Source organism: Nannospalax galili, unplaced genomic scaffold (genome assembly GCF_000622305.1).
Source record: "Nannospalax galili isolate Female #2095 unplaced genomic scaffold, S.galili_v1.0 scaffold25, whole genome shotgun sequence".
In the NCBI taxonomy this organism is placed as follows: domain Eukaryota; kingdom Metazoa; phylum Chordata; class Mammalia; order Rodentia; family Spalacidae; genus Nannospalax; species Nannospalax galili.
The window spans coordinates 3678971-3691981 of NW_008355642.1; the positions used below are offsets into that span (position 1 = coordinate 3678971).

Genomic DNA, 13011 nt, shown 5'->3' on the forward strand with positions numbered 1-13011 from the left:
TTGACTCCTTGTGGCTTAGTTCTATTTTCTTTCTTTCACATGCCCTTGGGATTTGATCTATTTGCCTTCTTGATAGCCATCACCACCTACTATTCCATTCAAACCTGACTGGGCATGAAGGATAGATGAAATCTACCCCAGTCTCCACTAAAGGGCATAAGTACAAATTCTCCTGTCCCTAAAACAGATATAGCAATGTCTTCATTTTAAATAAAATGGGTTTTGAAAAGAAAATTTGGGGGACTGGAAAGATGTCTCAGTGGTTAAGAGCACTGGCTACTCTTGCAGATGACCTGGGTTCAAATCCCAACACTCACATAGCAGCTAACAACCCTCCATAACTGCATTTCCAGGAGTTCTGATGCCTTTTTATGGCCTCTATGGGCACTGTACTACTCAGGTGCACTTACATACAGGCATAACACTCATACACAGTAAATAAATAAGTTTTGAGGATGGAGAGATGGCTCAGCAGTTAAGAGCACTGGTTGTTCTTGCAGAAGACCCGGGTTTGAATCCCAGCACCCACACAGCAGCTAACAACTGTCTGTAACTCCAGTCCCAAGGGATCTGACAGCCTCTTCTGACCTCCGCAGGCATTGCACGACATGGGTGCACTGACCTACATGCAGGAAATATACACATACACATAAAATAAAAAATAAATGTTTTAAGAAAAGTGTTAAAAGAAAATCCAAACATCACGATAGTTGAACCAAAATCATCCAAAGCTGAAACACCATTGTTTTTGAAGAACAGGTGTATTAAACCACCAGGTACCTATTAGTCTGCTTGTTGATAATTGTGAGCTTCACTTAGATGTTAACAGTTCCAGGCTAATTTGGGCTAGACCTTTCCTGCCTGCCTTGAGAAAGTTCCTCAGTGGCTATCACATCATGAATATGCCCATCCTGCCCTGTCTGCTTGGGTAGAATTTTGGACTACAGATGCTCAATCCTAGCTGAAATAGATTTAAATTGAGTTCTCTGATACTGAGAATTTCCAAGGCACAAGTCTCCATGGCAACTCTGTGCCCTTGTCTTTCAATATACTTGCATTCTAGAGTCTAGCCTATGGCATCCTATAGGTAGACGATAATCATCTGACCTTAAATTTGCCTCCTCTGGGTTTCTACACAGACAAGGTGCTTGGCTCTTGTAAACCATCTATACAGAGTGCCCTGAGACCCTGGGCTCGATTCTTTGGCAATTTTCTTTCCTGATATATTTTGTTCTACAACACAGCTTGCAGCCATTGATTGATATGACTGGCTGGCTCTACCATTCAGTAAGGCTCAGCCTCATCTTTTTTCATTCAAAGGGTTAATGTGGCTCAGCCATAGCAAAATGGCTGAATTCTAATGTTCTATTTCCCTGTATTTGCTTGGAAAACTAGAAAACAGTTTGCTTGCAGTGATTTTTGGAGGCAGAAGGCAAGTAGCCTCTATAATTGTAGACCCAAGAGAGAATGACTGTCCATGAGCCTTCAGAAACAACAGCTAAATCCAAATGGAAAATAAATAAGAATGAAGTTGTAAAAACAAAAAGTTGCTCCTGGAAAAAGAATTGCTGCTGCAGAAACTCAATAAATCCAGACAGTGTCTGCTTTTGGCCTTGATTGTCTTGCTGGCTCATCACTTAGAAGAGAGCTGTACAGAACCATATCAGAGACACTCAAGAAAGCACAAAGTCTGGCTAGAGCCTCTGTCAAGGATACTGTGCCTTCTGCTTTGGAATGTGTCACCATAGGAATATAGAGAGGAAGGAAGGAGACTACTAGGTACTCCTGACTTGCTTGCTTGCTGGTTGGCAGCATACTATAGTAGTAATGAGCTTGGGCTCTAGACTGCCTAAACCTGACTCTCTTTTGGTGAGTACAATCTGGCAAGTTTCCTAGTTAGCTTATCCTTAAAATAGGCATAATACATATGTTTTATGAGGATTAAATAAAATAATGTTCATTAATATTGATAATGCTTTTGACATGCTAAGATCATAGTAAACACTACACAAATATTAGCAATTGTTAATATTAGCCGATATTTGGGAGCACTTTCAAAAAGAATTAAGTAGAATAGTAAATTCAGACTTGTGGTATCTACTGACTGTTATTTTTAGATAAACTTTTAAATACAACAAAAACTTTCCTTACTGACCTGTGCTTAATTAAATTGGTGTATTAAGTTGATGTTTTTCCTTACTGAAATACATTTGCTGGCTAATGCTTGAGATACACCGGAAGCTCATAGTTTAGTTACTTCTAGTGGCCCCTTATGCTTCTGCTTCCACACATCAAGTCAAATACTGACCAAACATTACTTGTGTTATTGCCAAATCCACTATGTAAGTTATCCTTGCTGTTATAATTAGGTAATTGGATACACATTTGTGAAATATGAGTACAAAAAGGAAGCAATTGTCTTCATGAAATCTAAGTTCAATGTAAGATTTGATTTAAAAAAACTGTTCTAAAACCTGCTCAGTTGTAAAAAACAAAATAAAATAAAAACAAAACTGAAAACTGAAATTAAATAGGATGCATTTGGAATATAGTTTGTTCAGGAAAACATCTGTGGAATTCAAGTCAGAGAACCTATGCACAGAGAAAAGATGTTAGCTATACAGCCTATCACCAGATTGTGTGACTAAATGAGCTTGGATGTTTTACATTTTTGCACCACCTTCATCTAGCGCCATTCTTTCTTGTCTGTCTTGAGACCCTGATATGACATCTTCTGACATACCATGTTCTCTCCAATCAGTCTTTAAACTTTAGACACACTTTTCATCTTCCCTAGTATCTTCCCCTGCTTTCTTTACCTAGTTTACTTCCCCTTCAAGTCACAATCTGTATATCACTTTCTATAAAAGTGGCCCCTTCTTAAATTAGGTCCTGGATAACATCCTCTCTTACATCCATAATCCCTTAGCTAGTACTATGTGTTTCTATGTGTTTCTTTGTAACACTGAATTGTAAATTACTTCAACCTTTGTCTTCCTCTATACAAAAGTTTCATATTTATTGAAAAAACAGTTAAGTGGATTTATGAATCAAAGAATGAGTGAAAATTTCGTCTCAATTTCTTAAATGATGTATTGTCCGCCTCCTCCGGTGTAAACCTAGGGAAGGCAGCAGTGTTGTCTGTCTCATTCACTGCTGAAACATCATCAGTACCTGAATCATAGCGTAATACAAATGTAGTAATTAAAAATAACTGTCATCTTTGTTGAATCCAGTCAAAATATACTTTATTGAGTCTTATGCTCATAGATAAAGCAGAAAGCAACGAAGACAGAAGTTTTCTCTGTTTCAGAATTCCCTGGATCTAAAATGCCAGTTTCACTTCATGTCCTCTCCTATGAACTAAATGGTGTCATTTAACATCATTTAGGAAATATATAATGTCATTTTCTTCAAGTTCTTGTACATTATTTTCCCCATAAAATAAACTATACTTCATGAAATAAACAAGCAAGATGTAATTGGTCCTATTATGATTAGTAATTTTTTTGGTCTTTTTGAGACAGGGTCTCCCTGTAGCCCCAGCTGTCCTGGAACTCACTACATAGTCCAGGATGGCCTTCAACTCACAGAGATCTGCCTGCCCCTGCCTCTGGAGTGCTGAGATTAATGACATGTGCCACCACACCCAGTCAATTAGTAGTTCTGCATCAAAAGAATCTAATCAAAACCAGGCTCAGGTTTGGGAATCAGTCATTTTAGCACAATTTTGGTGATGCAGAATGCCATCTAGGAATCGACATCTTGATAAGTTCCTTTGGGTTACTGGGACGATTGTCTAGGAATCATCCTTTGAGGAAGGCTAATGTAGACTTAAATGAAATGTCAATGCAAAACAGTGACCTGCTCAAATAATACTAGCAACCACCCATTCTTACTATTAGCCAGGCACTCTAAGAGGCTTTACAAAAAGCTGCTGTTCTCTGCTGTAATCTTTTGTACTCAGATATAAAGAAGGCATTATTAGGGCTGGAGAGATGGCTCAGTGGTTAAGAGCACTGACTGCTCTTGCAGAGAACCCGGGTTCAATTCCCAGCACCCACATGGCAGCTACATACTGTCCTTAACTCCAGTTCCAGGGGAATCCGAAGCCCTCTTCTGACCTCCAGGGCATTGCACGACACGGGCGCACTCACATACATGCAGGCAATACACTCATACACATAAAATAAAAATAATAAATAAAATATTTTTTAAAAGAAGGCATTATTAGAATCTCTTATTTAAGAGGTGAGAAAACTGAAGGTAAGAGGGGTTAGGTTATTTACCCAAAGTCACACAACAAATAGTAGAGATGCTCAACATATTCTGTCTCCAAAGACCATGCTCCTTTGCTTTCTTTTAGGCTGCCTGGTTCCCAGAGATTTCCTCATTTGTAGATTTCTGGATCCTTGACATGCTAATTAATGCCCACTTACCTCTCCAGTCTTTTCAGTTGCGAGCCTGAGCCTTTAAGGGCTGCACCAGCTCTCCAGCCCACCATTCCAGTGTTAAAACTATGACCTGTGCCTTTAAAGGTGCTTTATTGCAGCTTACCAAGGTTGGGGGGCGGGTCCTATCTTCCTGCAGTTCTTTGTTCTGCACTTGTTGAAACCAAAGTTCCTAAGGAAAGAAAGAAGCCCTTTTTAAGAAGAAAAAAAAGTATGATCTCTCTGCTCTCCTCACATTCTGCATTAATTATCAGCAGCGGAAGCAACTGCTGAAACTTTGGGCTTACTTGACTTGCTCCTCCAAAGCAGGAAGCTGCACAGTAAGAGACAAGTTCAATTCTGAAGGTCAAGTGCTCCTCTGTAAACCATTGCCAGAGGCAAAGATTCAGTGCACTACACGTGAATACGGTGTGATAAAGCAATCTTTGGTAGCTGAAATGATTATGGAGAGCTGATGGGGATATACAAACAAGGTCCCATCCAGGATTTGGGCTAACCACTGAGTGAGCTCTCTTCATGCTTATTCTTTTCTGTACACTTGATGTTAGGATTTCCCTTAACCTGATATGAAAAAAAATGGAAGCATAAGGATTTCTACTTGTAGCAGAACCTGAGATGGAAACTACTGCACCTGCTGGGTGTGGAGGCATAGGCCTGTAATCTCAGCAGATTGGGGGCTGAGGTAGGAGGATGAGGAGTTGAAGGCCAGCCTGGGATACATAACAAGTTACAGGATAGACAATCTCAAAACAAACAATAACAGTTCACTGAGTAGAAGTGGTTAGATGAAGGCTCTCCCTCTTGTACCCACCTCTGACTTCGACCTTTTGCTTCAGAGTAATATCCTGGCTGACAAGGATGATGCTTTGAAATAAAAGCCAGGAAAGGCTTTCTAGAGGTCATTAGATTTCTGCCAGACAGGATCTAAGATGAAAATAACAAATAGTTGTTGCCTGCCCATGCCATGCATGGCCATGGCTGGCTGGGACTACATAGTGGGAAGACATATGAGGCCAAAATCTGTAGGAAAGGGTGCCAGAATTGACTAGTGATACCTGCCATGAACATGAAGGCTGGCTCTATTCTTGCTCCAAGCCAGTGCTAAGTCTGATAGCATACACAATTACAGGGATCATTTTTTTAAAATATGAATATCTGGAGTCTGTCTCAGATAAATTAGGTTCTCTTGAGGTAAGATTCAAGTATTATAGCAACCACGGGTGCCACTGCTCTGCACCACTGAAGACATACAGATGATTGAATTCAGTAGTTCCTGAAGGTGTTTTCTCCTACCAGGACCTGTCAGGCTGGCTGCATTAGAATAATCTGGGGAGCTCTTAAAATCATGGATTATTGGGAAGAACATCTGAAAATTGTAATTTGGGACTATAGGGGGAAAGCTAAAGAATCTGCATTTTTAAAAGTCAGACTCAGGCATGTTTTGCATGTCTTCTCTTATCTATGGGATCTGGATTGTGTGTGTGTGTGTGTGTGTGTGTGTGTGTGTGTGTGTGTGTCTGTGTGTGTGTGTGTGTGTGTGTGTGTGTGATGAAAACAGAAATGTATTTGGAAGAGGAAGAGAACCAGTAAGAAGGAGAAAGGAGGAAGACCAGAGAAGGGTAATGGGTGCATAAATATGAACAAAGTATATGATATTCCATAGTAAGAAACATTACTTTATACAATGAATATACACTAATTCATTTTTAAATTTACTGATTTATATTATGTGTATGAGTATTATGCCTGCATGTGTGTAAGTGCACCCGTGTTGTGCGGTGTTCGTGGAGGACAAGTGACGGCATCATATCCCCTGGAACTGGAATTACAGGCGATTGTTAGACAACATGTGGGTGCTTGGATTCAAACCCAGGTCTTCTGCAAGAACAGTCAGTGCTTTTAACCACTTAGCCATCTCTCCAGTCCCCTAATTAAATTTTTAAGCTCACAGCAATATGCTGTTAGAATTACCTCTAGCAAGTGTGATAGCCTATGTTCAATCCTCAGGATCAAAAGGGAAAATAAGGAGGGGCAATAGAGATGAGAGTAATTAAAAAGTGTTTGTCCTGTAAGCATAAGGACTAGAGTTAGATCACTAGAACCAAGTAAATGCCAGGTGGGTGTGACATCAGAGATGGGAGACCAGCCATATCAGTGAGCTCTGGGTTTGACTGTGAGACCCTGCCTCAATGAGTTAAGGTGAAAGACTGATAGAGGATGATTCCTGACATCAACTTTGGGCCTCCACGAATGAATGCATACATGTACATGCACACCCACATGCAGACGTGCACATACACACACACACACACACACACACACACACCACACAAAAAAATGAAAAGAGGAAAAAATGGAATTAATGTCTTTGATTGCTTGTGACATTTCAGATGAATGAATGAAAACTTGGAGCTGATCCTTATGCACTGAGGCAATGGATTTCAATCCTGATTGCATATAACAATCTCCTGGGGGAAAAATAATTTTAAAAAAGCACCAGTAGGGCTGGAGAGATTATTCAATATTTAAGAGCATTTATTGCTCTTTTAGAGAACTGGGGTTCTGTTCTCAGCACATACATGATGGCTAACAACCATCCAAAATTCCAGTTCCAGGTGATCTAACTCCCTCTTCTGGCCTCCACAGGCATTGCACAGCATGGATGCACTTACATACATGCAGACAAAATACTGATATACATAAAATTTAATTAACTAATTTTCTTTAAAAAATTGCATCAATGCCTAGGTTCAATGCCAGACCAATTAAATCAGAATCTCCAGAGGGGGGTTTGGCTGATTCTAATACACTATTAAAACTAAGAATCACTGTTCTGTGAAGTAAGACATGAGAATCTCATTAGAGATCCTCATTGTGAGGGCTTCATTTATTTTTCTATGGGTTTCATTTCCGATTTGTCCAGCCACTTTGGCTTTATACTAGTTAGTAGAATAGCTTCTGTTTCTCAAACCTGGTTTAACACCAGACCCCTTCATTAGATATAGTTTGGGGCAGGAGTTGTAGATATTCCTGGACTTAGTAAATATTTTCTAAAGCCATTTATTCATTTGTGGGACAGTTGGGGGTGATGATTGTTGGGGATTGAACCCAGGGCCTTGCGCATACAAAGGACTTGTTCTATCATTGAGCTTACCCATAGCCCTTCATCCATTTATTAAAGCACATAGTTACTGAATGTATCAGAAACCTTGCTAAATGTAGAGTCTAATATTTTATATTTGTGTAAAGAAGGGTTTAATTTTTCTGGTAATTGAAGGAAATGTAGAACAACTGATGCTCTTATGAGACAGGGACTTCCTAAAGAGACAAGCAGAGGCCTGCAAAGCCAATCAACTATGAATTAGACATCTTAACCACCAATCCATGATTGGCTTTGCTATTCTTTTCTGAAGCAAATGGAAGAGATATGATTCTTTCCTTTAGACCTTTAGATGTACTGTTTATCTGCCACGAAGAAGTTGTATAAGGCAGCCTTATGGGAATGGCCACAGACATTGACTCAGGAGGATTCACCTTCTTCACATATTTTTGTCATTGTTCTTGTTTGATTTTGTTATTTTGTTTTTGTTTTCTCTCTTCTTTTTGAGCTCAGGTTGGCCTCAAACTTTCAGTATTCTTTCTGCCTGAGCCACCCAAGTACTGAGATTATAGGTGTGAACTACTTATGCCCAGCTCTCCAAAGACATTTGTGAAAGTTACATTCATTTCTGAAATTATGCTTGAATTTCCACTATTAGTGATAAATACATCTGAATTAAGCATCCTCTCTTTACATGTTCATTTTAAATATAAACAGAAAGAATACACTAACTCCCTAGTACCTCCAAGTACTCTTAGAAAGGAAGAGCTATGACTATCTTGGTAGAGGAATAACTGGCAAAGGTAGCTTGAGGTTGACAAAGGAAGAACCTGGTGTATTAGAAGGCACTAGGCTCCATTCCCAGAACTGAAGGGGGAAAAGAGTCCCTAAAGTAGAGGGGATTAATCCATTTTGTTACTACGAGCTGGACTTCTTTGCTCAAGTACCTGTTTTGAATCATATAGTTGAAGGTTCTATTCTGAGCAGGAATATGAGAGCAGTGACATAGTACATAGGCTCATGGGATATAGTCCAAGGTTTTATCTCAACACCTAGTTCCTGATGATGCAGGAAATTACAGACAACAAGGCTATACTGTACTATGGGCTGGAGAGATAACTCAGCAGTTGAGAGTATTGGCTGCTCTTGAAGAGGACCTGGGTTTGATTCCCAGCACCCACATAGTGGCTAACAACCATCCATAACTCCAGTTAGAGAAGATCTGATGCCTTCTTCTGGCCTCCCCAGGCACTGCATGACACAGGTATGTCTACCTATATGCAGACAATACACTCATACACATAAAAAAATTATATTTATATATACATTCACTGCCCTAAAAAGGTCATAGAGGTTTTAGATCGAGCCTTGGACCCACTCAAATGAGACACTGCTGCCAGACCTCTAGGAGACAGCCTAATTGACCTTAATAAACATGATCATTTCCTTTACAATACCGGCCAAACGCCTCACTGATGCAATACCATCAGTGTACACGAAGAATACAGAGAGCATTGTGTTTTTGCCAAGAGTTGACTACCCAGTGAGTAATGTGTTCCTATACATTTATATTTACAATGGAGTACCATGGGAGATGTTTATCATTTAAAATGTTTAGTATTAACACATCAGGGGATTAATCCATTTTAATTGCAAATGCCAAGGAAAAGCCTGCTTCTTTGAGGCCCAGATGTATAACTTTAGTTAAATATTTATAGGTCAGCTAGACTGTTTACTCTTAATTCTGGAACTAGGTATTTACTTTGATAATTGCATACTCCCTCCCCATCGCTGGCCCTATCCAACATCCTCCTTGGGCTTTTTTTTTTTTCCTCTGTAAAATACTGGAGTGTTCCGACAGAGATGATAGGAACATCTGGTCACTGGTGTAGAGCTAGTGATACTGGTGAAAGATGGCCACAGGTTAATAAAGCAACCAGGAAAATATCTTAGACATATTACGAAGATCATGGAATAAGTACAAAATCTGCTTCAAAGGCTTCAAAATAAAAATATCTGTATTCTAATCTGCTACAAATTAGCTATATGACCTTCTCTAGACCTCAGTTTCCTCTTCTATAAAATGGAGAATCCTTTGATTTTTGATTGTTGATTTTTTTATTTATTTTTGTATTTTTGAGACAAGGTCTCCCTGTAGCCCCAGCTGGCCTAGAAATCACTATGGAGGCCAGATTGACCCTTATCTCACAGAGATTTGCCTGCCTCTACCTCCCAAGTGCTGGAATTAAAGGTGTGTGCCACCATGACAGGCAAATTTGAATCTTTAAGACTTTTTCTAGTTATGAATCATCATGGCAGGTTATGAACCCTTAAGCCATTTTGGAATCTCTATCTCCACACCAGTTATAATACCTAACGTTGCTAGAATATTATCCTCCAATAGAGCTTTCTGCATGGAAGCAGAACTTCTACCTCAGTGATGTTACCCACAGGAGTCTCTAGCCATGTGTAATTATTGAGCACTTGAGATTGTGCCTAATGTGGCCCAAGATCTGGTTTCTTTTCAAACTATTTTGCTATGGCTGCTTATAACTAACAACTCCATAAACAGCAACACAATGCTAAATGGTTAGTAATGCTGTTTGCTAGCTCTTGGAAAATGGCCATTATATCTGTTAATGATGGCTTCTAACTTGGGGGAGACTGAAGAATTGTTTGGTAAATACTACTCAGTATGAACACACTCTCCAATGTGGAAGGTGGGGTATAATAAAATATTCTAGATTCATTGAATTTTTTATTAAAGCACACAGTACCCAAGTTTTTATTAGTGCCACTGAACTAATAATATTCTTTCTTTTCTGTCTGAAATGTTAATATGCTTTTAACCATATTATGTTATATGAATAAAACAGTATCACTGTAGGGTACTTTAATACATATACAGCAGATTACACAAGATCAATTTCTATCATTCCACATTAATTAAACATTCTTCCTACAAAATATTTGTTTACTTAATTTGCAAATTTTTTCCTTGTCATTTGATTGTTTGTCAATCTAGATCCCATAGTATTGGCTGCATAAAGTTATTAACCTCTCTGAATAAAAAAGTGACAAGTCCTTACTCTATAACTCATTGAGCTGAAAATCTCTTCCCTGACTCACCTTTTCCACTTCCAAATGATAATGTTCATTGTAGTATAGAAAGTTATTGTTACTAATAGGGCTAGCATAATTAACTGACAAACATTTCCTATTTACCACAGAGTTTCCATCATAGACGTTAAAGAACTTGTAGCACTCATGGCTGGAGAGATGGTGGTTAAGACCACTGACTGCTCTTGCAGAAGACCCGAGTTCGATTCCCAGCACCCACATGGCAGCTATGAACAGTCCTTAACTCCAGTTCCAGGGGAATCCGAAGCCCTCTGCTGACCTCTGTAGCATTGCACGACACAGGCGCACTCACATACATGCAGGCAATACACTCACACACATAAAATAAAAATAATAAATAAAATGTTTTTAAAAAACATACTAAACTCCAGTTCTATAAATTGGTCAGAATAGGAACTTCTAACTAATATGATGATCCAGTGACTCAAGCAGTAGTTTATGTCTCTCAGGATAAATTCATCACATGAAGACTATTTCCCTCCCATTCCTCTGTCATTCTTCCCTGCTGAGTTTGGACAAAATCTTAGAATTCTTCTCAACTCAGTGTTCCAATGAACCAGGTTTAAGCAAATAAGGTATTTCAATGACAATATTTAAGATGAAACTTATTTCCCTCTCTAATATGCCATGTGGATATGATCAATATGTAAAAACAAAGCCACAATAAAATCATATGGCTGTAGAGCTGAAAGAGACCTTAGAGAACATCCATCCAAATTCCCTTATTTTATAAATGAGAATGCAGACAGCTAAAGAAGGGAGGGAAATCATGATTGCCCCCTCAGTGGGCGAAAGAAATGGGACTAGCTTTATAACTCAGATGGGTCCAGCAAGATACTGTTTCTAGTCCAGCTACAGTAATTTCACTTTGGATCGTTGGTCAGTGATGATCTTTATTCTTGGTTGAGGCCCACTGCCCACATTTTTGAGACTGGAAAGCCCTGGCTGTTAAACTGGATCAAACTGTTGATCCTGGCATGGTAAAATCCAATGACATTATTTGATGTATTTCTCATGAGGTGCACTTTTATGTTACGTAGACGTGTGTACAGAATCACCTGATTAGGGGGAAGAAATAGCATCCATCCCATTCACTGTCGCAACCCATTCTAGCTTAGCAAGATTTTTCTGTGAGTGTAGACCTGGTAAACATAGTTCTTACTTTTATCCTTAAAAAAATCCCTTGATGTTTGCTTTTGTTAATGTACTGTTCTTCACTTAGTAATTTTCTCTTGTACTTATGTGCCTAAACTAGTACTAGTACAAGATTGTGTTTATCGTGTGTGATAACACTGATAGCATTATCAGACTATATCTAAGATTTTAGTTTTCATAGTTTCAATAGAGCGAAGAAAAGCCTATTTCAGTATTTTCTTGCAGCTACAAAAACCTAGGAGTCTTTGTTATTAGTTCTTTAGATTGTCTTTATGACCTAAAATTTAGTTTCAAAGTGATTCTTTAGAATTTCAATGTTAAATGATTTGTAAAGTGAGAAGTACCATTATTATTTATTAAATGGTATAATTATTACAAATGAACCATCGGGAGAAGGGTACATTTGTGGTTAATGTCATTATCATTTTACTGCCAGCTACATCTGTTTCTGAGCAAACAGTCAGTGCTTCTGTTTAGAAAATGTGTTTACATCCTAAAGTTTCTCCTGCTGTTGAACATTCTTACCAAGTTGCATTAGAGAAGCTTGCTGACTTTTTTTTCTTTTCACTCTGTTGTGTCTTTATATTTTATTTAAGTAAACCAAATCTCAATGTGCTTGAAGCAGCTCACCTCTACTGAAGGCATCAGTAAATAGCCTGATCCCCAGTTTCCATTGGAAGACACACATATACCTGCAGTTTCCTTTACAAGACTACCTTGTGGGCTAAAGAGATGGCTCAGCAGTTAAGAGCACTGGCTGCTCTTGCAGAGGACCAGGGTTTGATTCCCAGCACCCACATCTGTTACGGCAGATAACAACCATCTCTAACTCCAGTTCCAAGGGATCCAACACCCTCTTCTGATGTCTGTGGCCTTACATGACAAGGGTGCACTTACATACATGCAAGCAATACACTCATACAAATAAAAATAAAAATAATAAGTAATTTTTAAACAAGACTGCCTTGTCTCCCTCTATACCTTGGGGTCTGAAAGAAATAGGCCAAGCACATAGGGCTCCTAACAGAAAAGAGGGTATGAATGTACTCTCTACCAAACAAGAATAAGAAAAAAGGTAAAGTGGAAAATGTTTGGGACTTTTTCTCAGCAACTGTCCTCTCAGCAACTCAGGGACAGCCCACAGCTCACTTGAGCTGCGAGTCT

The 13011-nt window shown here is 38.9% G+C and overlaps 1 protein-coding gene across 3 annotated transcripts in view; it reads left to right on the forward strand.

The window, feature by feature from the left end:
* Positions 1-13011, forward strand: part of Col4a6 (collagen type IV alpha 6 chain) — a 341384-nt gene that overhangs the window by 221658 nt on the left and 106715 nt on the right. The gene's annotated exons all lie outside the window — the stretch shown is intronic.